The sequence below is a fragment of the Pleurodeles waltl genome, chromosome 12 (genome assembly GCF_031143425.1).
Source record: "Pleurodeles waltl isolate 20211129_DDA chromosome 12, aPleWal1.hap1.20221129, whole genome shotgun sequence".
In the NCBI taxonomy this organism is placed as follows: Eukaryota; Metazoa; Chordata; class Amphibia; order Caudata; family Salamandridae; genus Pleurodeles; species Pleurodeles waltl.
The window spans coordinates 83,892,892-83,915,177 of record NC_090451.1 but is presented as its reverse complement, the minus strand read 5'-3'; positions in this window follow the sequence as shown (position 1 = coordinate 83,915,177).

Below are 22,286 nucleotides of genomic sequence, written 5' to 3'. Positions count from 1 at the left end.
TAGCCTAGACAGGGTCACTAAGAGGCCTGTGGCTTTAGTACCCATAGAAGTGGGTGGCACTCTTAGCTGGAGAAGGGTAGTAGTCAGTACAGACCTCCCCCTTGATTGTCTCCTTGGAAATGACTACCCAGAGGTTAGTCAGAGCCCAAGAGAGGAACTGGTCCAGTGCCAGTCCTCTCCCAAGGATTCTGGAAGTCCTGCCTCTGCAGTAAATGCAAGTAGGCCCCAGAAGAAAAAGAAAAGGAAACAGAGTAGGAAAGGTGGACAACCTTTAGCCAAGGTTCCAGCAAGCCAAGGAGATTCTGCTCCAGTAGGGGAGAACTCCAAAAATGGCTCTGATAAAGTCCAACCTGACCCACAAGAAGTCCTGGCTAGTCAGGCAACTGTTAAGCCTGAGTGGGTGGCTCCTCAGCTAACAGAAGAAAGAGTGGAAGAAGGGTGTTTACTACAAGATGTGGTGACCCCCCACTCTAATACAGCAGACAGGCACCCTGAACCCAAAGAAGCCTGTAACTTAGCCCCTTCCCTTGTAGGTGAAGAGCTAAAGGTGTGGTTCTGGGCACTGACAGCTGTCAGTGGCCTCTGCTGGGTGTTAGCCTTTATGGCTGCACTATCCTTGGCCTGGTGGTCTGACCCCATGCCAAATAACAAGTTAGGCCCCCTGACCCTGTTGGTCATGGTGGGGTTACTCCAGCTCTGGGTAACCTCTTTGGGTAAGCTAGGGGTGACCCTGGCTAAGATAAGATTAGCAGAGGTGGATACCTCTGACCTCAAAATAGAGAGAATGGGTGAAGACATAAAAAGCACAGACAAGAGGCAGTTCAGACTAGGTCCTATCACTGTGGAAGTGGGTCAGTTCCCCAGAGGGAATGACCTGAACAGGAGGATGTAAGGCAGAGTAGGCCCTGCAACAAACCAGCCATTTCCTCTACTCTTCCTCGCCTGACAGACTAGGAAGACTCTTCCAGCGTTGGCTGAGTCTCCTGGCCTGTGGGCTGGGGGGGGCTTGTGTAAAGAAATGGCTCCCTGTTGCAGTTACCCCCCACTTTTTGCCTGATACTGATGCTGACTTGACTGAGAAGTGTGCTGGGACCCTGCTAACCAGGCCCCAGCACCAGTGTTCTTTCACCTAAAATGTACCATTGTTTCCACAATTGGCACACCCTGGCATCCAGATAAGTCCCTTGTAACTGGTACCTCTGGTACCAAGGGCCCTGATGCCAGGGAAGGTCTCTAAGAGCTGTAGCATGTATTATGCCACCCTAGAGACCCCTCACTCAGCACAGACACACTGCTTACAAGCCTGTGTGTGCTGGTGAGAACAAAATGAGTAAGTCGACATGGCACTCCCCTCAGGGTGCCATGCCAGCCTCTCACTGCCTATGCAGTATAGGTAAGACACCCCTCTAGCAGGCCTTACAGCCCTAAGGCAGGGTGCACTATACCATAGGTGAGGGTACCAGTGCATGAGCACTGTGCCCCTACAGTGTCTAAGCAAAACCTTAGACATTGTAAGTGCAGGGTAGCCATAAGAGTATATGGTCTGGGAGTCTGTTTTACACGAACTCCACAGCACCATAATGGCTACACTGAAAACTGGGAAGTTTGGTATCAAACTTCTCAGCACAATAAATGCACACTGATGCCAGTGTACATTTTATTGTAAAATACACCACAGAGGGCACCTTAGAGGTGCCCCCTGAAACTTAACCGACTGTCTGTGTAGGCTGACTAGTTCTAGCAGCCTGCCACAAACCGAGACATGTTGCTGGCCCCATGGGGAGAGTGCCTTTGTCACTCTGAGGCCAGTAACAAAGCCTGCACTGGGTGGAGATGCTAACACCTCCCCCAGGCAGGAATTGTCACACCTAGCGGTGAGCCTCAAAGGCTCACCTCCTTTGTGCCAACCCAGCAGGACACTCCAGCTAGTGGAGTTGCCCGCCCCCTCCGGCCAGGCCCCCACTTTTGGCGGCAAGGCCGGAGAAGATAATGAGAAAAACAAGGAGGAGTCACTGGCCAGTCAGGACAGCCCCTAAGGTGTCCTGAGCTGAGGTGACTCTAACTTTTAGAAATCCTCCATCTCGCAGATGGAGGATTCCCCCAATAGGGTTAGGATTGTGACCCCCTCCCCTTGGGAGGAGGCACAAAGAGGGTGTACCCACCCTCAGGGCTAGTAGCCATTGGCTACTAACCCCCCAGACCTAAACACGCCCTTAAATTTAGTATTTAAGGGCTACCCTGAACCCTAGAAAATTAGATTCCTGCAACTACAAGAAGAAGGACTGCCCAGCTGAAAACCCCTGCAGCGGAAGACCAGAAGACGACAACTGCCTTGGCTCCAGAAACTCACCGGCCTGTCTCCTGCCTTCCAAAGATCCTGCTCCAGCGACGCCTTCCAAAGGGACCAGCGACCTCGACATCCTCTGAGGACTGCCCCTGCTTCGAAAAGACAAGAAACTCCCGAGGACAGCGGACCTGCTCCAAGAAAAGCTGCAACTTTGTTTCCAGCAGCTTTAAAGAACCCTGCAAGCTCCCCGCAAGAAGCGTGAAACTTGCAACCCTGCACCCGGCGACCCCGACTCGGCTGGTGGAGATCCGACACCTCAGGAGGGACCCCAGGACTACTCTGATACTGTGAGTACCAAAACCTGTCCCCCCTGAGCCCCCACAGCGCCGCCTGCAGAGGGAATCCCGAGGCTTCCCCTGACCGCGACTCTTTGAACCTAAAGTCCCGACGCCTGGGAGAGACCCTGCACCCGCAGCCCCCAGGACCTGAAGGACCGGACTTTCACTGGAGAAGTGACCCCCAGGAGTCCCTCTCCCTTGCCCAAGTGGAGGTTTCCCCGAGGAACCCCCCCCTTGCCTGCCTGCGGCGCTGAAGAGATCCCGAGATCTCTCATAGACTAACATTGCGAACCCGACGCTGGTTTTCTACACTGCACCCGGCCGCCCCCGCGCTGCTGAGGGTGAAATTTCTGTGTGGGCTTGTGTCCCCCCCGGTGTCCTACAAAACCCCCCTGGTCTGCCCTCCGAAGACGCGGGTACTTACCTGCAAGCAGACCGGAACCGGGGCACCCCCTTCTCTCCATTCTAGCCTATGTGTTTTGGGCACCACTTTGAACTCTGCACCTGACCGGCCCTGAGCTGCTGGTGTGGTGACTTTGGGGTTGCTCTGAACCCCCAACGGTGGGCTACCTTGGACCAAGAACTGAACCCTGTAAGTGCCTTACTTACCTGGTAAAACTAACAAATACTTACCTCCCCTAGGAACTGTGAAAATTGCACTAAGTGTCCACTTTTAAAACAGCTATTTGCGAATAACTTGAAAAGTATACATGCAATTTTGATGATTTGAAGTTCCTAAAGTACTTACCTGCAATACCTTTCGAATGAGATATTACATGTAGAATTTGAACCTGTGGTTCTTAAAATAAACTAAGAAAAGATATTTTTCTATATAAAAACCTATTGGCTGGATTTGTCTCTGAGTGTGTGTACCTCATTTATTGTCTATGTGTATGTACAACAAATGCTTAACACTACTCCTTGGATAAGCCTACTGCTCGACCACACTACCACAAAATAGAGCATTAGTATTATCTCTTTTTACCACTATTTTACCTCTAAGGGGAACCCTTGGACTCTGTGCATGCTATTCCTTACTTTGAAATAGCACATACAGAGCCAACTTCCTACAGACATGCTATGTGACATGCACATAAAGCCTTAACATGATCCCCAGATATGACCGTGACACATGCTTCCAAATCTGGGTTAGAGCTATAAGGGACACAGATATTACATATTGGATACACCTTGCTACAAAATGTTGGTGTATCTTGGTGGTTAGCTGACTGTTCATTGACTCATATCTTGTCTGATTAATGACTTTACAATGTAAAGTCAGCTCCTAGTTAGGTGTATAGCATCACTGAGTCAACTAACAGCTGCACAATGTACTATGGTAACAGAGCTGGCCAACAGTATAGGTGTGATCATTATACCTGGGCCTCTCTATATGGGTGTACTACAAGTACACCCAGCTTCCTATTTTGGTATCCCGCTCCAGGTGAGTACCTGACATGGGCCCTTATTATGACATTGGCAGTGACTGTTAAAGTGGCGGTAGTATGGCCACCAGCCTGGTGGTAATTACCGCCAAATTATGACCAAGGCGGTGATACTTCCCATAGACATCCAATGTACCACACCAACCACCAGTGCGTTAACACCACTGAGCACGCGGTAGCCATCAACAGCCAGGCGGAAGTCAAGGTACCACCCACCATATTATGACATAGCAAATCGCCAGGATTTCTGGGGTGGTACCAACCCCATCAAAAGCCTGACGTAAACACTTCACAGACAACGAAAGACTCGCCCTCAGAGACACAGAGGACCCGCGAACACCATGGAACCGGAACTCCAAGTCTTCCCGATGCTCTACCACGCCATGGCCAACCTGTGACACCAACACCGACGAAGACGGCGACAGTGAGTACAGCCACCTAGCACACAAGGGAGGGAGGGAGGAAAAAGAGAGTGACACACACAGACACGCACAACACACACCATTCACACACACACACCATACACAGAACCAGCTGCAGGGTCAAACGAATGTCACAGGGCCCACGTGAAAATAATGCAAGGACAACAATTCTTATGTATGAACACTGTAATTTGCTGCCAACAGCCACCATAATGAAACATGAAATGTTAATGCAGGCGTCAATGTCCAGATTGGGCCAATGGCAGGTCCAAAGTACCAAAGGCTCACATGGCACAGTCCAGGGCCCAATTTGACTCCTGGCATCATCCGGACTCCACTGTTCAGGGGCATCATATTGGTTCTGGAGGGGGCTCCTTGCCTAATTGTCTCTGGAGAGGAGTGAAAGGCCACAGTCTGTGGAGTAGGTAACATGCCCACTGGTTCTGGAGGAGGCTCCTTGCGCAGCAGTCTCTGGAGGCTGGGCTACATGCCCTCAGCTGGTGGAGGGGGCTCCTTGCCCTCTCCTGGTGGAGGTTACTCCTTGGCTGTCTCTGCTGGTGGAAAGGGCTCCTTGCTCTCTGCTGGTGGAGGGGGCTCCTTGGCTGCCTCTGCTTGTGGAGAGGGCTCCTTGCTCACTGCTGGTGGAGGAGGCACCTTGGCTTTCTTTGGTGGTGGTCCTCCCTTTCTGAGGCTGAGGTGTGCAGTTACTAGGAGTGGCTGCTGTCACACTCGGGGGCCTCTTTGTGCCAGCAGCTGATTTTTTTGGTGGGAGGAGTGGCAGACTGCTTGGCTGAGGTGCTGGGCTGGGTCATTGGGACCCTGCTCTTATGTGCAGGACAGGGAGGTCAAGGGGGAGGAAATAGATCAAAATGGACAAGGAAAAGCTTCTTAGGGACGTTGGGGCAGGAGTGGGAGGAGGGATGGGAGTGGAGATAGAGGGAGTGGTTGTGGAAGATGTATGTCTGCTGGACTTTGGTGCGTGTGCGTGTGTGAGGTGGATGGCTGTTGGGTGTCTGAGGGCGAACGTTTGTGCCTCTTAGAAGGGGGGCAGACAGAGTGGGAGAGGACAAACAGGACGTGTGGATGGATGTTGTGGATGTGTCTGCAAGTGAGGTGTGTGTGCTGCATGATGGGGTGATAGTGGTGGTGGCTATTGATGCAGTGCATGTAGGTGTGAGTGTGGATGTGACTGAAAGGGAGGGGGAGGAGGAGTAGAGGGAGACAGTGGAGGCAGCTGATGTTGTGTGTGCAACTATCTGTTGTTTGTGTGAGTGCTTGTGGCTTGAAGTGTGCTGCCTGTGTTTGCCTGTGCCGCTCTTGTGTGATGTTTTGGGTGCATGCTTGTCTGTACGTGTGCATTGGATGGATTGGGGTTGAGGAGACTGGGGCCGGGAAGTGGTAGTTGGAGGGGGGAAGGTAGGAACAGGGGCACTGGCTGCCATCAGAGAGGAGGCCAGAGCCTGAAATGATCTCTGTAGAGCCGCCAACCCACAGTGGATGCCCTCAGGTAGACATTGCATTGCTGCATCTGGGATGCCAGCCCCTGGATGGCATTCACTCTGGTTGACTGCCCTACAGAGAAGGATCTCAAGAGGTCACTAGCCTCCTCAATGAGGGCATCAGGGCTCACTGGGGCAGGGTCTGCAGTGCCTGGGGGAAAGGAGATGCCCACCCTCCTGAGTGAGAGGGCACGGGCAACTCAGTGGGGGGCTACTGGGAGGGTGGTGCTGGTATGGGGGGTGGCGGCTGTACCTGTAGCCGGGGTGGTTCCAGAGGTGTCCGCCACCACCAGGGAGCTTCCATCGGAGGAGGAATCAAAGTCAGTGTTGTCACCTCCTGTCCCGGCCGTGGTGCTCCCCTCGCCCTCTTTCCCACTGGTCCCCTCGGCGTCAGTGGACTCTGCCTCCTGGGTCCCGTGAGCTGCAGCTCCCTCAGTAGCTGGTGCCCCTGCTCCTCTGCCAGATGATACTAATGCACACATGGACAGGATGACAGAAGAAAGTGGGGGAGGAGAGAAAAGGAGCACGGGGTCAATTACAGCACCAACACCACAGATGGCATACACATTACCATCACAAACAGGGATCAAGATTGAGCACAATGCACCGCACTGGCATTCCAGTGGCTAGGTGCCACAGCAAGATGAGAGCCAACCACCTCCATCTGCATCCCTACTGGGACCCACTAAGACCTGTCTGGAATGGAATGCCACCAAGCTAGTTAACAAGATTTTGCCATTCACCCATTTATCCAGAGCTGGACCAGGCAGCAATGCCTGAGATGGCATTAAGGGGCTCCCCCTAACTGAAACCCACCACCAGGATCCTAAGCCAGGCCACAAAGATGGTTTTTACACACCCTGTACTCACTCCCTTGTGGATGCTGTGCTGCCCTCAAGCGCCCATCGAGCTCTGGGTAGGACACCGCCAGTATGCGGGCCATCAGGGGGGTCAGGTTCCGACGGTCACCCCTCTCCCTGCATGTACACTACCACCAGCCATACCCCCCACCCAAATTACACACTGTCAGCCCACACATCTCCATGCAACCTTGTTGCATGCATCGTCCCCATGGTGTACTCACCTTTTGGTCTGGAGGCCCAAACAGCTGTTCATACAGGGGTAGGACCCCATCCACCAGGCACTCCAACTCCTACAAAGTGAAGACAGGGGTCCTTTCCCCTGTCACACAGGCTATGGCAGGTCCCAGACTCTGGTCACAGCAGCACACACAGTGGATGTGTTGTCCTGTGGAAACTCAGGAATCAAGTGAGGTTATAAGAAAATGGCGGCCACGTCCCCGGCGGTGTACACCGTCACCACCGCTGGTGATCCTCATTGGACACTGTACTCCATAGAGCCCCTGGTAAGCTAATGAGGAATAGCAAAGCAGTGCAAGACCGCCTTCTGCCATGACGCCCAGTGCCGGCGGAGTTACATCACTTCCACCTGTCCGTACATACAGGACAGGCGGTCGCCATTTATAGTGGTCGTCAGCATTCTGAAATTGAGAACTTGCATCATTGCTGTCAATTGTACATACATTGTCATTTACATAGTCCAATTACATACAAGCTCAATTTATACTGAGGTGGTGATTCCATTGTTCAGTTTGGCACTCCCTTCTCACTCATGTCCCTTAGGTACCTACCACTGTGGAGGAATAGTAGGAGGAGGCAAGCCCCTGTTACAGACCCCTTGTGGACTTGGCTACACTTGAGGACAGGCACATAATATTCACCTATAGACTGGACAGGGCCACAATCACAGAGCTGTGTGCTCAATTGGAGCCTGATCTGATATCTGATATCCGTCATCCCACTGGGATACCTCCCTCTTGTGCAAGTTCTATCTGTGCTCCATTTCCTGGAAACTGACTCTTTCCAAGTGACAGTGGGCTTGGCGGCAGGAATGTCACAGCCAATGTTCTCAATAGTGCTGGCAAGGGTTTAGTCTGCCTTGCTGAAACACATGTGCAGGTACATCGCTTTCCCTCAAGTGGAAGATTTGGCCACTGTGAAGGATGGATTCTATGCAATGGGACAGATTCTAAATATCATTGGGGCCATTGACGGAACGCATATAGCATTTGTCCCCCCCAGGCACAATGAACAGGTGTTCAGAAATCTGAAGAGTTTCCACTCACTCAGTGCGCAAATGGCGTGCCTGGCTGACCAGTACATCTCCCACGTCACTGCCAAGTATCCTGGGTTGGTGCATGACGCCTTCGTTTTGAGGAATAGCAGCATCCCAAATGTGATGGCACGACTACAGAGGGACAGGGTGTGGCTGATAGGTGAGCCTAAGTGCCTTTTGCAAGGCTAATGTTTGTCCCTCAATTCTTGCAGGTGACTCTGGCTACCCTACCCAAACCTGTTGTGGCTGTTGACCCCTGTAAGGAATGCCAGGACAGGGGCTGAGAATAGATATAATGATGCTCATGGGCGAACCAGGAGAATAATTGAGTGGGTCTTCGGCCTCCTGAAGGTCAGGTTCAGATGCCTCTCCTATTCCCCTGAGAAGGTCTGCCAGATAGTTGTTGTATGCTGCATGTTCACAACCTGGCCATCAGACAAAATGTGTCCTATCTGCTGGAGGAGGAAGGTGAAAATGCTCCTGTGGAAGCAGTGGACCCTCAGGACAGTGAGGATGAGGAGGCAAAGGATGAGGATGTGGACAATAGGACATTAGTCATACATCAGTACTTCTAATGACACACAGGAAAGACAGTGGAACTGACCGTTCCTCTGATTATTTATCTTTTCAATGTGGCTGTAGCATGATGGCAGTCACTGCCTTACCATCACAACTGACTGTCACCTATGCCTTCTAATTTTTCAGATTTTTGTGTGGTTACAACTGTGTACTGATGTCATGACTACAGACAGCTAGAGGCCATTGTTTGTATGCAATCACAAAGTTCAGGACAATTGCACAAGATGAAACTGTTAATATTATTGCACATTTTCATCACATAAAGCACTATCACTCAAGTTGTGTTCAAGGGTGTTCATTGTAGCGAAAACTATAGAAGGAATAGTACAATGGAATGGGGTGATGGTAGAGGTAAGTCCAGGGTATTGGTCCCGTCTGTTTGTAGCACAGGTCCAGTGTCCAAGGGGCCACAGGAGGGGAGCAATGGCAGTTCAAAATGGACAAGGTGACAGAGTGGAACACAACGGGGACATTTAGGAGGGTCTCATTTCCTGGTGGTGGTCTTGGTCTTGGCAGGTGTCTCTGGCATCTCTCTGGGTTGCAGGGTATGTTTGCGGGGTGGTTCGTCTCTTGCAGCAGGAGGGGTGGTGGTGGCCAATGGGTCCTGTGGCAGGGCCACCTGTCCACTAGCTGCTGCAGATGTGGAGGGCTGTTCAGTTGACTGGCTAGTGGAAGGGGCCCACTGGTGTGATGTGTACTCCCTCATTATGTTTGCCATATCACCCAACACCCCTGCTATGGAGACTATGGTGGTGTTGAGGGCCTGCAAATCTTTCCTGATCTCCTGGTGGTGTTCCTCCTGCAGCCGCTGGTTCTCCTGCATGATGTTTAACATCTGACCCATCTTGACCTGGGTTTGTTGGTAAGCCCCCAGGACATTGGTGAGTACCTCCTGGGCAATCGGTTCCCTGGGCCTGTCCTCCCCCTGGCACACAGCTGTCCTCCGTGTGTCCCTGGCACCCTGTGCCTGTGTCCCCTGAATGATGTGCCCACTGCCACTGACCCAAGGACCCTGATTGTCTTGGCTGTGAGGTTTGGACTGGGGTCCCTGTACAGGTGGGTACATTGCTGATTGAGGTGTCCTGGGGACAGAGGTGTGAGGATGTTGGGTGGCTGCTGTGGTGTTGAATCCTGAGGGGGGAGGCTCTGTGGTGGAGTGGGTGTGGGCTGGGGTAGCCGACAGACCAGTGGTCCCTGATGGGCCAGGAAGTTCATCCAGATCAGGAAGTCCAGAGTTACTGTCATCACTGGGAGCATCTTCTGTTGGGTGACTGAGTAGCCGTGGCACCTCCTCGCCGCTGAGATTGGCTGGGGCATCTGTGGGAATGTAAGTGGTGTATTATGCTACATGTCTGTGACATTTTCTACATCCCTAGCTTCCCCTATATCTTTGCTGTTGCCCTGTCACCTTTGTTTGGGTATGGTGATGTATTGTGGGATTGTTACTTCCCTATGCCGTGCCTGCATTGGGGTTGGGAGTACATGCAGGGCTGGGGGGATGTTCATGCAGTGGGTATGGCATGCATGGTCTGGCATTCAGGTTAGTTAATTATGGTGGTGCATTGTGTGGGATGGAGTGGAGTGATGGGTGTCAGGGTGAGGGGTGGTGGTGGTGGTGGCATGCAGGTATGGGGGGGATAGGTAGTAAATATTGACTCACCAGTGTCCAGTCCTCTGGCAACTCCAGTGAGTCCCTCAGGATGCAATATTACCAAGACTTGCTCCTCCTATGATGTCAGTTGTGGGGGAGGAGCTGGGGGTCCACCACCAGTCCTCTGGATGGCGAGCTGGTGCCTTGCTGCTATGGAACGCACCTTCCCCCGTAGGTCGTTCCACCTCTTCCTGATGTTGTCCCTTGTTCTTGGATGCTGTCCCACGGCATTCACCTTGTCCGTGATTCTCCGCCATAGCTCCATCTTCCTGGCAATGGAGATTTGCTGTACCTGTGCTCCAAACAGCTGTAGCTCTACCCTGACTATTTCCTCCACCATGACCCGCAGCTCCTCATCAGTGAAACTTGGGGGTGCCTTTGTGGGGACATGGGTGTTGTGTGGTGTGTGTTGTGCAGTGGGTGTTGAGTAATGTGGTGGGAAGTGGGGTTCGTGACGGTAGATGGGTGTTTGTGGTGTGTCTGTAGTTGTGTCTCTGATTTGCGTGGCTATCTCTTGGCTAGTATTCGTAAAGGGTTGTAGGTAATGTGGGTGGGTGTTTTATAGTGCTGTGGGTGGGTGTGTGTGGTGTGTGTATCAGTGTCAGGGGTGTGATTTTTGTTTTGGCCAATGTTGTTTTGTTATATATTTGGGTGGGCATTCTGACTGCGCCGGTGTGTTCCACCAATGGTTTACTGCCGTTGAACGTCCGCTGTGGTGATTCGTGGGTCATAATGTGGAGGGCGTTGTTTTGTTGGTGGAACAGTATAGGTGTTTACCACTAACCTTTGGTCTGGCGGATATGTGTTTGCGGCAGTATTCTGTTGGATTAGTGTGTGTGTGTCATGATAAAGCAAACGTATGTTCGCCTCCGCGACAGTATGTTGGCGGCCATCACCGCAGTAGTAAGCGGGATTTACTTCCAATGTCTTAATGAGGGTCATTATTTGAATGGTGGTTTAAAGGCCAGTTTGGTAGGGGACACAGCTGTAGCGGTGTGTTGCTTGTAATAGTACCAACAGATGGCCATGACATTGATGTTATTGCCATGGAGTGTACAATAGTGGAGAAGTCAGGTGGGCTGGATTGATTGTTAGTTTAACATGCAAGGCTATTTAACTTGTAGTACACTGTTCTGGTTTTCTAACAAGTGGAACAGTGTCTGCTGGGAGTTGTAGTGATGTCAGTTCCTGTACTACCCATGCCATACACAGACAGTGTGCCCCCAGGTGAGTTTAGTTGACATTTGGTGTGCCAGAGGGGGATATTTGGACATTTGGACACAGGAGTAGTAAGTGGATTGCCTGTTAATATGTCTAAAGGTAATCCGTGAGCACACAAGACAAAACATTTTGGTGACATTATTGGTGTACTGACTTATCAAACTCCACTCCCCCAGGTATTTCTGTCAGGCCCTCAGGATATGGGATCTCCAAGACCTTCTCTTCCCATAGTGTGAACGTTGGGGGAGGAGGTGGGGCTCCACAGCCAGTCCTGAAGACTGACAGCTGGTGCCTGGCAATCACGGAATGCACCTTACCCATGAGGGGGAAGGTTCCTGATGTCCTCCCTTGTGTGTGGATAGTTGCTTACAGAATTCACCTTTCCGACTATTCTTTGCCACAGCTCCATTTCCTGGCTATAGGTGTTTGCAGGATTTGTGCTTCAAATAGGTGTGGCTCTACTCTGATGATTTTGTCCACCTTGATCCTCAAATCATCATCTGTGAAACGGGGATGTTTTTGTGGGGACATGGTAGTGGTGGACAAGGTGGTGAGGTTGAGGAAAAATTTACATGGTAAAACAATTGGTGATTAGGTGTGGGTGTTGTGATGTGAGTGGTTGTCCGGTGGTGTCAAATGAGTGGGGTACTAATGTATGTGTTGGGTGTGTTGTGCAGTTGTGGGGTGAGTGCTATGTGATGTGGGGAGGGGTGCGTATTCTATGGTTAGTAATATATTTTGTGCGGCCTCTATCTAGCAGTGTATGGCATTACTGTTGCAAAGGATTGTGGGGTGTGAATGGGTGTGCTTTATAGTGCAGTATGTAGGTGTGTTGGTGTGTGGATGTGTGTCAGGCGTGGGGTTTTCAAACTATACAATGTGATGTGGTCTATTACTGATGTGATCACTGAGGTTCATACCTCCATTTTTTTTTCACCATGGAAGAACTGCTCTTGTGATTTGTTGGTTGTAATAGGATCAGAGATTTTTTGGCAGGCTGGTGGTGCTGGTGGTGGGACCGCTTCTTTCCCGCCCTCCAGCATCCTGCCTGTTCCGGATTTTTTGCTGGATTTTGGCAGGCTTTGCTGTGTATGCCTTAATATGGTGGTCGTATTACCACAAACATGGTGGTCTTTTGGCGGCTGCCACCGCGTCTTGCCAAAAGACTGACAAACTTGTAATGAGGCCCTCTGTCTCTCAAAGCTCTTTTGGTGGGAACAATACCACAATGTCCTTCATGGGCCAACTTGATGACCCATTGCCTAGGCTCCCCGATATGACAATTCTCGAGCATCTCAGTATTATGGCTTCTCGTATAATGGCTAACTCTTCCTGTACGTTTTCAAACTTTTAGAACTCAGTGTAATCAGCCAAAGGCTGAGCGCGTCATCTCCATGATTCTGTCTCAATGAGCTATTTGACAATAGTAATTTCTTGGTCTGTGTTAGTGGCAGCAGTGATTTGGCCCACAGACAGAGCCACTGGTGTGCCGGACCTTATCATAAAATTGAGATATTCTTGAGCCATTCTAGATGTTGAACTAGGATGATGTATTGGCGCTTGTGAAAAGTTATCTACTAGGTTCTCATCCTTCCCCAGTTTTTGGACAACCTCATAGTCGCCCTCTTTCAGCCTCAACCCCTATCTTTCGATGAGAGGAGGATTCTTAACCTTTGGGTTTCCAAAAATAGTGAGCAATGCCTGGTGGTCCATGATGACAGTAAATCGTTTCCCATAGAGGAATACATGAAAATGTTTGCAGGCCCACACCACAGCCAGCCTCTCCTTCTCTTGTTGAGAGTAGACACGTTTTGTTTCAGACAGACTTCAACTGGCAAAGGCCACAATGTGTCTCTGAGCATTCAGATGGCTGTGGGGTTGAGCAAGGAGTGCCCACAGCCCCTCTGGGCTCACATCTACTGTGACCTTGGTGTGCAGCTTGGGATTGAAGTAGGCCATTTCATTTGAATTCTCGATTGCATGTTTTATTTCCTTGAAACTCTGAGCGCATTCAGGAAACCACTTAAAACGAACATTCTGCTTTTTCAAGTCTCTCAATGGGGCACTCACTGTGGCAAAATTGCAAATGTATCTTGAGTTTTAACTGGCCATGCCTAAAAAAGATTACAGCATGGTAACATCTTGGAGGAGGGGGGGCAAGTGGATGACAGTGCTTGCACCTTGTCTGGATCTGGAGGCATTCCCACATCAGAGAAAATGTGCCCAAAAAACGTTTAGTTTTGTGAAATCCACATTTCGCTGCATTTTAAGTGAGACCTGCATCAACAAGTAACTGGCACACTTGAGTGAGGGTTTTGTTGTGTTCTTTCTGGGTTCTCCCAAAGACTGGTATGTCATCACTGTAATTGAAACCATGTGCAACAGGTTAGATTACTCTGCAGATAACATCCTGAAATATTTCAGGAGCCGAAGATACTCTAAAAATCAGGGCCTCATTATGAGGCTGGCGGTCTTCAGACCACCAGCATTGCTGTGGCGGTCAGGACCTCTGCTGCTTTGGCAGTCCAACCACCACATTAGGACTCCGGCAGTTAGACCGCTGGGATCCATGATCCGGACGGCCTGGCGGTGGCAGAGATCGCAATCAGCCACGGTGGCGTTGCATGCAGCGCCGCCCTGCTGATTAGAACCTCATTCTCCGCCAGCCTTTTCATGGCGGTATAAATGCCATGAAAAGGCTGGTGGAGAACAAATGCAGGGGGCTGGTGGGGGGGCCCTGCACTGCCATGCACTTGGCATGGGCACTGCAGGGGTCACCCTGTCCAGCAGCATCTCAGTGTTCACCATCTGCAGATAGTTAACATTACAAAGGTGCTGGTGCACCCTGAGGCGGCAGCGTTGCCTCTGGCTTGATTACAAGCCAGAGATAATGCTGCCGTCTGTTTCCCGCTACGCTTTCCTCCGGTTTCCACCTGTCAGCCTAGTGGGAAACACCTAATAGGTCTGGGGGTGTGGTCGCAACTACGGCGGCGGCCACCCTGTCGAGAGTTTGACAGACAGGCTTTCCTGTCTATAAAACTCGTAATGAGGGCCTCAGTCTATTATATCTGAACAATTAAAAGTGGTCATATATTTGCAGTGCTCTTCTAAGTTGAATTGGTGGTACCTTTTTTTAACTCAAGATGGGAAAAAACGTTAGCTCCATTCAGTTGCATGATCCTGTCCACTATATGGGGACCAGGGTGTCTCTCCTTCACTTTGGCTCTGTTTTGCTGGTGCATTTCAACACAAATGTGGACTGCTCCATTACTGGTTTTTTTTTGGTACAACTACTATAGGCGAAGCCCATGATATGAGCCCTGTGGAACGTTCAATGATGTCATGTTTCAAAAATGTTGCTTGAGTTTTCCAAAACCATGAAAACGACAAGAATTGGCTTGTAATCTCAGGGTGATCACAGACATTGTAGTTGAGAGATAATAACCCCATATAAGCTACTGTGGCAAAACTGAGCAAACATGCAGTAGGTGAGGTTCCTTGTAGGACATGAATAGTGGCTTGTACTATTGTAGTTTTGCAATGCATTGTTGCTGTGAACAACCGTTGGCTTTGTAATGCTTTAGAAGTTGCCCAGGTGAATACCTTTGTGTCTGAAAGAGTGAGGCATGGCACGAGAGAGAGACTGTTGAATGTTTCCACTGGTATGATATTAATTGATGCCCCACTTTTGACGATGAAGGATACGTGGTGACCGTTTACCTTCAGTGTCATTCTCAGACAGTGTCCGAAAGGCGATTGGTGCTTTGCTTGGTGAGTTGTTTTTGAACTTTGGGCTTCTTCGCAGGTATCCCTGCATGTATACGTCATCTTTTGGTGTACATCATCAGCACGCACCCATTGTCTTCACTGGTACTCAACAGTGATGTTAAACCTTTGTACAACAAACTTAATGGCAACTGATTTTGTGTGGTCTCTACTTGTTGTAACTGATGTTGTTTTTTTGGGCATGCTGAGAGTGCTTCTGGTCTTTTTTTGCATCCATCTTTTCTTTCTGTTGTGACGCACTTGATTTTTCCTATGCTCGATACACACTTATAAAGTGGTTCTCTTTTCCACACCCCTTACAGATTTGTCCGAGGGCTGGACATCTGCCTGAATGGGGAAACGACAATCCACACTGTAAGCATAGTATTGTCTTTCTCAATGACATTGACTTAACTGCATCTGTTTTGTTTGTGCTTGCTTTTCATGGTCAACACTGATTCATTGTGAGCTGTCTCTGCTTCCATGTCAGCAGTTTGTTGTTCTGCTCATTCCTCTGCTCTCAGGGCTATCAGCATTTTCTCTAGACTAAGGCCCTCATTACGAGTTTGGTGGTCTTTTCGGAAGACTACCGTGGTGGCTGCTGCCAAAAAAATTTCAGTGTTGGCGGTATCGGACTGCAGTATTACAAGTCACATACTGAAGACCGTCCAAATCCGAATCTGACACCAACAGGTCAGCCGAGGGTGGGAGACAGTCGGTCCCACCACCAGCCCTGCCACGCCAACAATATCCTGCCCTCCAAATTATGACCCAGAAATCAGCACAGTGGTCCTTCCACGGTGGTAAACCTTTGGCGGTGCGACCCTGCACGTTTAAAAATACACCTCCAAAAGAACCCAAAGCTACATTAGATTGTATGAATACCCCACACCTGAGATACATACACACATCACACACACCCACACACCCCACAGTAAAACAGACCCTCACATATCCCACAGTCCATTGCAAAAGGAACGATTTACACAGACCCAGAAATACTGCCATATCCACTATGTTGCACATATACACCATTGGCACACTCAGGCACATATTCATACCATATTTATACACTGAACTGCGCTAATGCAGTTCAGCGTCAAAATGTTTACCGCCGGCTAGCGCATACCAAGACACCGGCTGGGCATTATATTTATGGTATGACGCTAGCCGGCGGTAAGGCCCGGCTAGCGCCATAGAAAAGGATGCTAGCCGGGTGGCGAAGGCGTAGTGGGAACAGGGAGTTTAGCGTCAGAGGATGACGCTAGTACGGGCAGAGACAAAATAAATGCCTCTGCCCAGACTAGCGTAATTTTCTGACGTTAGAACCCCATGGCCAGGACTCCTGTCCAAGTTAAGACAGGAGTCATGCCCCCATCCCAATGGCCATGCCCAGGGGACTTATATCCCCTGGGCATGGCCATTGGGCCCAGTGCCATGTAGGGGGGCCCAAGTTAGGCCCCCTATGGCACTTCGTAAAATAAAAATAAATACTTACCCATACCTACCTCTACTTACCTATGATGGGGTCCCCCCATCCTTAGGTGTCTTCCTGGTGTGGGTGGGTGAGGGTGTCCCTGGGGCCAGGGAAGGGTACCTGTGGGCTCTTCCCATGGTCTTTGACCATGGAAAAAGGCCCACAGGTCCCCTAACACCTGCCCATACCCAGGCTTTAAATAATGGCACTAAGCAAGCTTAGCGCCATTATTTAAGGCCCCCATCCCCCCGTGCTAGATTTTAGCATGGTGGGATAAATATGGCGCTAAGACCATATCGTCATTTTCTGCACGGGAATGCCTATGTTGCATCTCATTGATGCAAAGTAGGTTTCTATGTCCAGAAAATGACAAACTCCATAACTTTGCAACTAGACGTGTCTAGAGCCAAATTATAAGTAGGGAGTTAGGTTTGCGCATAATTAGCATGAAAAAAATGACACTAATTCAGCTCAAACCGAGTATAAATATGGTCCTCACTCGTCACACACAGCACAATTGTACACAAACACCACAACCCACCACCACACCAACCGAACCACCACACACACCCCATCAAGCACCAAACACACCACCCTTATGCACAACACCCCCCCCAATCCACCTCACCACCACCATGTCCCCACAAAAGCACCCATGATTCACAGAGGAAGAGTTGAGGGTCATGGTCAATGAAATCATCAGGATAGAGTTCGGAACACATGTCCAGCAAACATCCATAGTGAGGAAAATGGAGTTATGGCTTGCTGACAGGGTCAATGCCGTGGGCAACCATCCATGCAGAAGTGAGGATATCAAGAAGAGGTGGAACGACCTACGGGGGAAGGTGCGGTCCATGGCATCACAACACCACATTGCCATCAACAAGACTGGCGCAGAGCCCTTACCTCCTCCCCCAGAGTTCCCATTGTGGGAGGAGAAGGTCTTGGACATCCTGCATCCTGAGGGCCTGACTGGAAAAATCAGATGACTGGATTCCGGTAAGTCACTAACACTCCCCTGCCACCATCGTGCATGTGTCCCCACCATCCTATCACTCCCCAATTCAACCCACCTCACACTTCCTCATCCCCCAATCACCCAATGCCCCTCCCCTGCATACCACACCACCCCATTGCCAACATCCCCACACAGTCCACCCCTATTGCACGGATAGCACTCACATTGGCAAGCACTACAACTCCCACAATGCATAGCTCCCCACACATGAAAATGCCAGTACCACTTCACAGTGAAACACCTGCACCTAAAACCATCGCACCAGCTACAATAACTGAATGCTTCGACTGTCTACCACTACATGGAAATGAGAGTTATGCTATCCACAGTCCACAACCCTCCATGGAATATGGAACCAATGCCACAATCTATCACCCACTAACAATGTCTGCAGTGCTGCATCTGTCATTGCCATCACGGGAAAGCAATTCAAGCCACTGTATGCATCAGACAATGATACAAACATGTACACCTCCACAATGTAACTCTCACGCTCTCCTGCCACAGGTACCCCTGCCACTGCCACCCTGCAGAGGATGCCAGATACAGATAGCCCTCCCCAGGATGAAGGCCCCAGTGAGGACTACAGCTCTGAATGTCTGGACATTGATGATTTACCTGGCCCATCTGGAACATCTGGTCAGTCCACCACCACAAGCCATACCCTGGCCACATTAGAGCCCCCCCACCAGTGGGGTACCAACAATACAGCTAACCCCTCATCCCCAAACCTGTGCCCCAAGGTCTGTTCAATCAGCAGTGTGCCCCACAGTACAGGGACCTGAGCCTACCCCTCACACTCAAGACAATGAAGGTCTTGGTGTAGCTGGGAGTGGGCACATCGTGCCAGGGGCACAGGCAAAGGGGACCAGGGCCAGAGGGAGGGCACCTGTGGGTCAAGGGATGGGGCACCCAAGGGAAACGACTGGCCAGGAGGCCATCTCCCAAGTCCTGGGAGCATATCAGCAATCCCAGGACATGATGGGTCACATACTCTCCACCTTACAGGAGAAGCTGCAGAGGGATTACCACTAGGATGCCATGCAGCAGTGGCAGTCACATAATGCCACCATGTCCTCCATTGCATGGGCGCTAAAGGAACTCACATCCATCCTGCGTGCGTCCTCCTCCCACCAGCAGGTTCCTCCCACTAGCCCCATGCCATCTGTGCCACCCACTTCCGCCTCAGCTAGTGGATTGGAGGCCCTGCCAGAGGACCAACTGGCCACTAGCACCCCTTCCCCCATAGCTGAGGAACCCCCACGCAAACTAGGTCATCCATCCAGACATCCTGCAGGACCTGATGCCAAGACCAAGACCACTGCCAGGAAGTGAGACTCTACTGAACATTCTCCCTTGTGTTCCACTGACATACCCTGTTGGTTGTCTACTGTCATCACTCCATTTTCCCATGGAAATTGGATATTGGACCTGTGCTACCTACAGCTGGGCCATCTGCTCTGCTGATTATATCCACCATGATCCCAGTCATCACCCATTGCACATGTAAATCACAATAAACACCATTGCGCACAGCTACTGCATACGTGTCTTTATTGTAACATGTATGAATTAAATGTTGTACAATATATCAGCTTTCTAAAACCATTGACCAGCAAAAGTCTGTAAGATGGCAGAAGGGGGAGGCACGTGCATCAAGTTTGGTAGTAGAACAGACTCATCCTCATACCCTGTATCTAGGTAGGCACCAATCAAGACAGGAACCTGAGTAAGTCCACCCATATTACCTACAAATACACTAAGACTGGGACAACCATCACAATAGGAGTCCTTGTTGACCAGCCAACACACCCGCAGTACATTGTCATCCTCCCAAGTACGAGTACCCAAGTGGCATAAGAACACAAAATACAATAGCAGATCCACATTTTCTAGACATCCATACTCAATGGTCCATCCCTCATAGCTCACAGTACCCTACTAAAGGCAAGTTCCACTGTCAATATGAGTTAGCTACCATATCCGTCTATTGTGTACAATGACGATAAGTTGCCATACTGTTGACACAACCCTGGTATCCAGCCCTTTTGAACTTTACACTGTATTACTGGGACCATACACCATATCCAATCCCTGTGCATGTGATAGCAGTCAAATGCACAGTAAACATAGCACTGACATATGAACAGTAACACCTCCCCTGATGGGCAAAACCTAATAGCCACAAACCTACACTGAGGGATAGCTGCACTTAACACCCCACTGATGGCACACACCAGGATGAGCTATGTCACAAGGCAGACAGGAGTACAGTTCATATACAAGACACTTGACACATACCTGAAGATCATTGGAATTATTGTTGGATCAACTCTGTCCTATTGTCAGCTACATCCTCATCATCTGCCTCCTTATCAGTGTCTATGTCACCATCATCAGCCACGGGTCCAACTGACACTTTCTCAACATCCAGTAATGGTATCTGACATCTCAGAGCCAGATTGTGTAGTATGCAGCATGCAACTACAATCTGGCAGCCCTTCGGTGGTCTGTAGAGCAGGGCACCTCCTGAGATGTGTAGACACTGAAATCTGCCCTTTAGCAGGCCAATGGTCCTCTCGATAACACACCTCGGCCTGCCGTGGGCCTCATTGAAACGGTTTTCACCATCTATAGTTGGATATCTCACTGGTGTCAGCAGCCACGGAAGGGTAAGATAGCCAGAGTCAACTGTGTGCACAAAGATTGGACCTATTACAATACTGGCAGAGACACAATTGTAGAATGTGAAGAGAGGTGTCATTGCAGTAGCACACATACTATTGGATACATACCAATGAGCCAGGCCGTCTCTCTCTGTAGTTGTGCCATCATGTGTGGGACATTGTTGTTCCTCAGGATGTAGGAGTCATGCACAGATCCTGGAAACCTGGCTGTCACTTGTGAGATGTACGGGTCAGCAAGACACACCACCTGGACATTGATGGAATAAAAGACATTTCTGTTCCTATACACCTGTTCATTGACCCTGGGATGAACCAAAGCAATGTGGGTGCCATCTATGACACCTGTCACAAGAGTAACATGTGCCATGGCATAGAAGTCAGATTTAACAGTGGCCAAATCCGCACATTGGGGGAACATGATGTAGCTGCCCATGTGTTTCAGTAAAGCACACAGTACATCATTCAACACTCTACTTAAAATAGGCTGTGACATCCCTGCTGCCAAACCCACTGTCAACTTGAACGAGCCTGAGGCAAGGGAGCATGGCACAGGTAAGACCTGTAATGTGGGAGGGATGGCACTGGGATTACAGACTCCTGGCAAGAAATCCGGTTCCAACTGGGCACACAGTTCCATGATGGTCTGACGGTTCAGACGATATGCCGGAATTATGTGTCTCTCTTTCAGGGTAGAAAGGTCGACTATGGGCCGGTACACCGATGCATGTCTCATTCTCCCCATTGCACGGTATCTAGAAATGAGAGAAAGAAAAAGCCACACGTTAATGTCGACAGTTCACATGTCACCTAACACTATACATGTAGCTTGGTTACACACACATTTGGTTAGGCTGTCCACAAGGCAGAATCTGACTGCACATGTTGTGTCTTTGTTATCGGTACACTCACTTGACTATCCATGAATGTCACATGTGTGAACCTTGCTATGATGTGTGAACATGGTTAGTCTATGCTCATGTCACTAATGATCATACATGATATACTTATCATTGTCAAACAATACACTAGCTACATGTAAAATGGCAGGTGCCTGTCCTGCAAGAACAGGACAGATGGAAGTGACCTAATTCCACCGGCTTTAGTCGTCATGGCGGTAGGCAGTCGTAACCGCCTTGCAACTCCTCATTGGATAACACTGTTGCCTATGGGAGACTGGGGCCAATGATGATCACCACCTGAGGTAGCGGTCATGTATGCGGTGGCCGTGACCGCCAGTTTGTGTGCATAGCTCACTTGACTCCTGACACTAGTGTAAGCAAGACCTTCGCTGCGTGAGCTGCTGTGTTCTGACTCTGTAAGCCAATATGCCACGTCCTGCAGGAGATATGGCCCCTGCCTCCACCCAGGAGGAACTGGAAAATCTTGGGGACGGGGTTCTACCCCTGTATGGACAGTTCTAAGGGGCACCAGAGCAGCAGGTGAGTCCAATGTTCCTGTCCTGTCTGATGGTGATATGTGTGGGGTTGAAGGGTGTGTAGACGATGCACACGGAGTGGATGCATGCAGATTGCAAACGAGTAGCTGCGGAAGTGCCATTAAGACACATTTGTGTGGTCATGAGCTGTGTCTGATGTGGGAAGTCCACTACTGTTGGTGTGATGCCACTCTACATGGCTTTCTCCATCTGTCTGTGTCACCCATGCAGGTCAGCGCCCGTCGGAAGAAGGGGATTTGGCGTGCCATCACCAAGCAAGTGCGGACCCTGGGGGTCCATGCCTGATGGAGCACCCAATGCAGAAA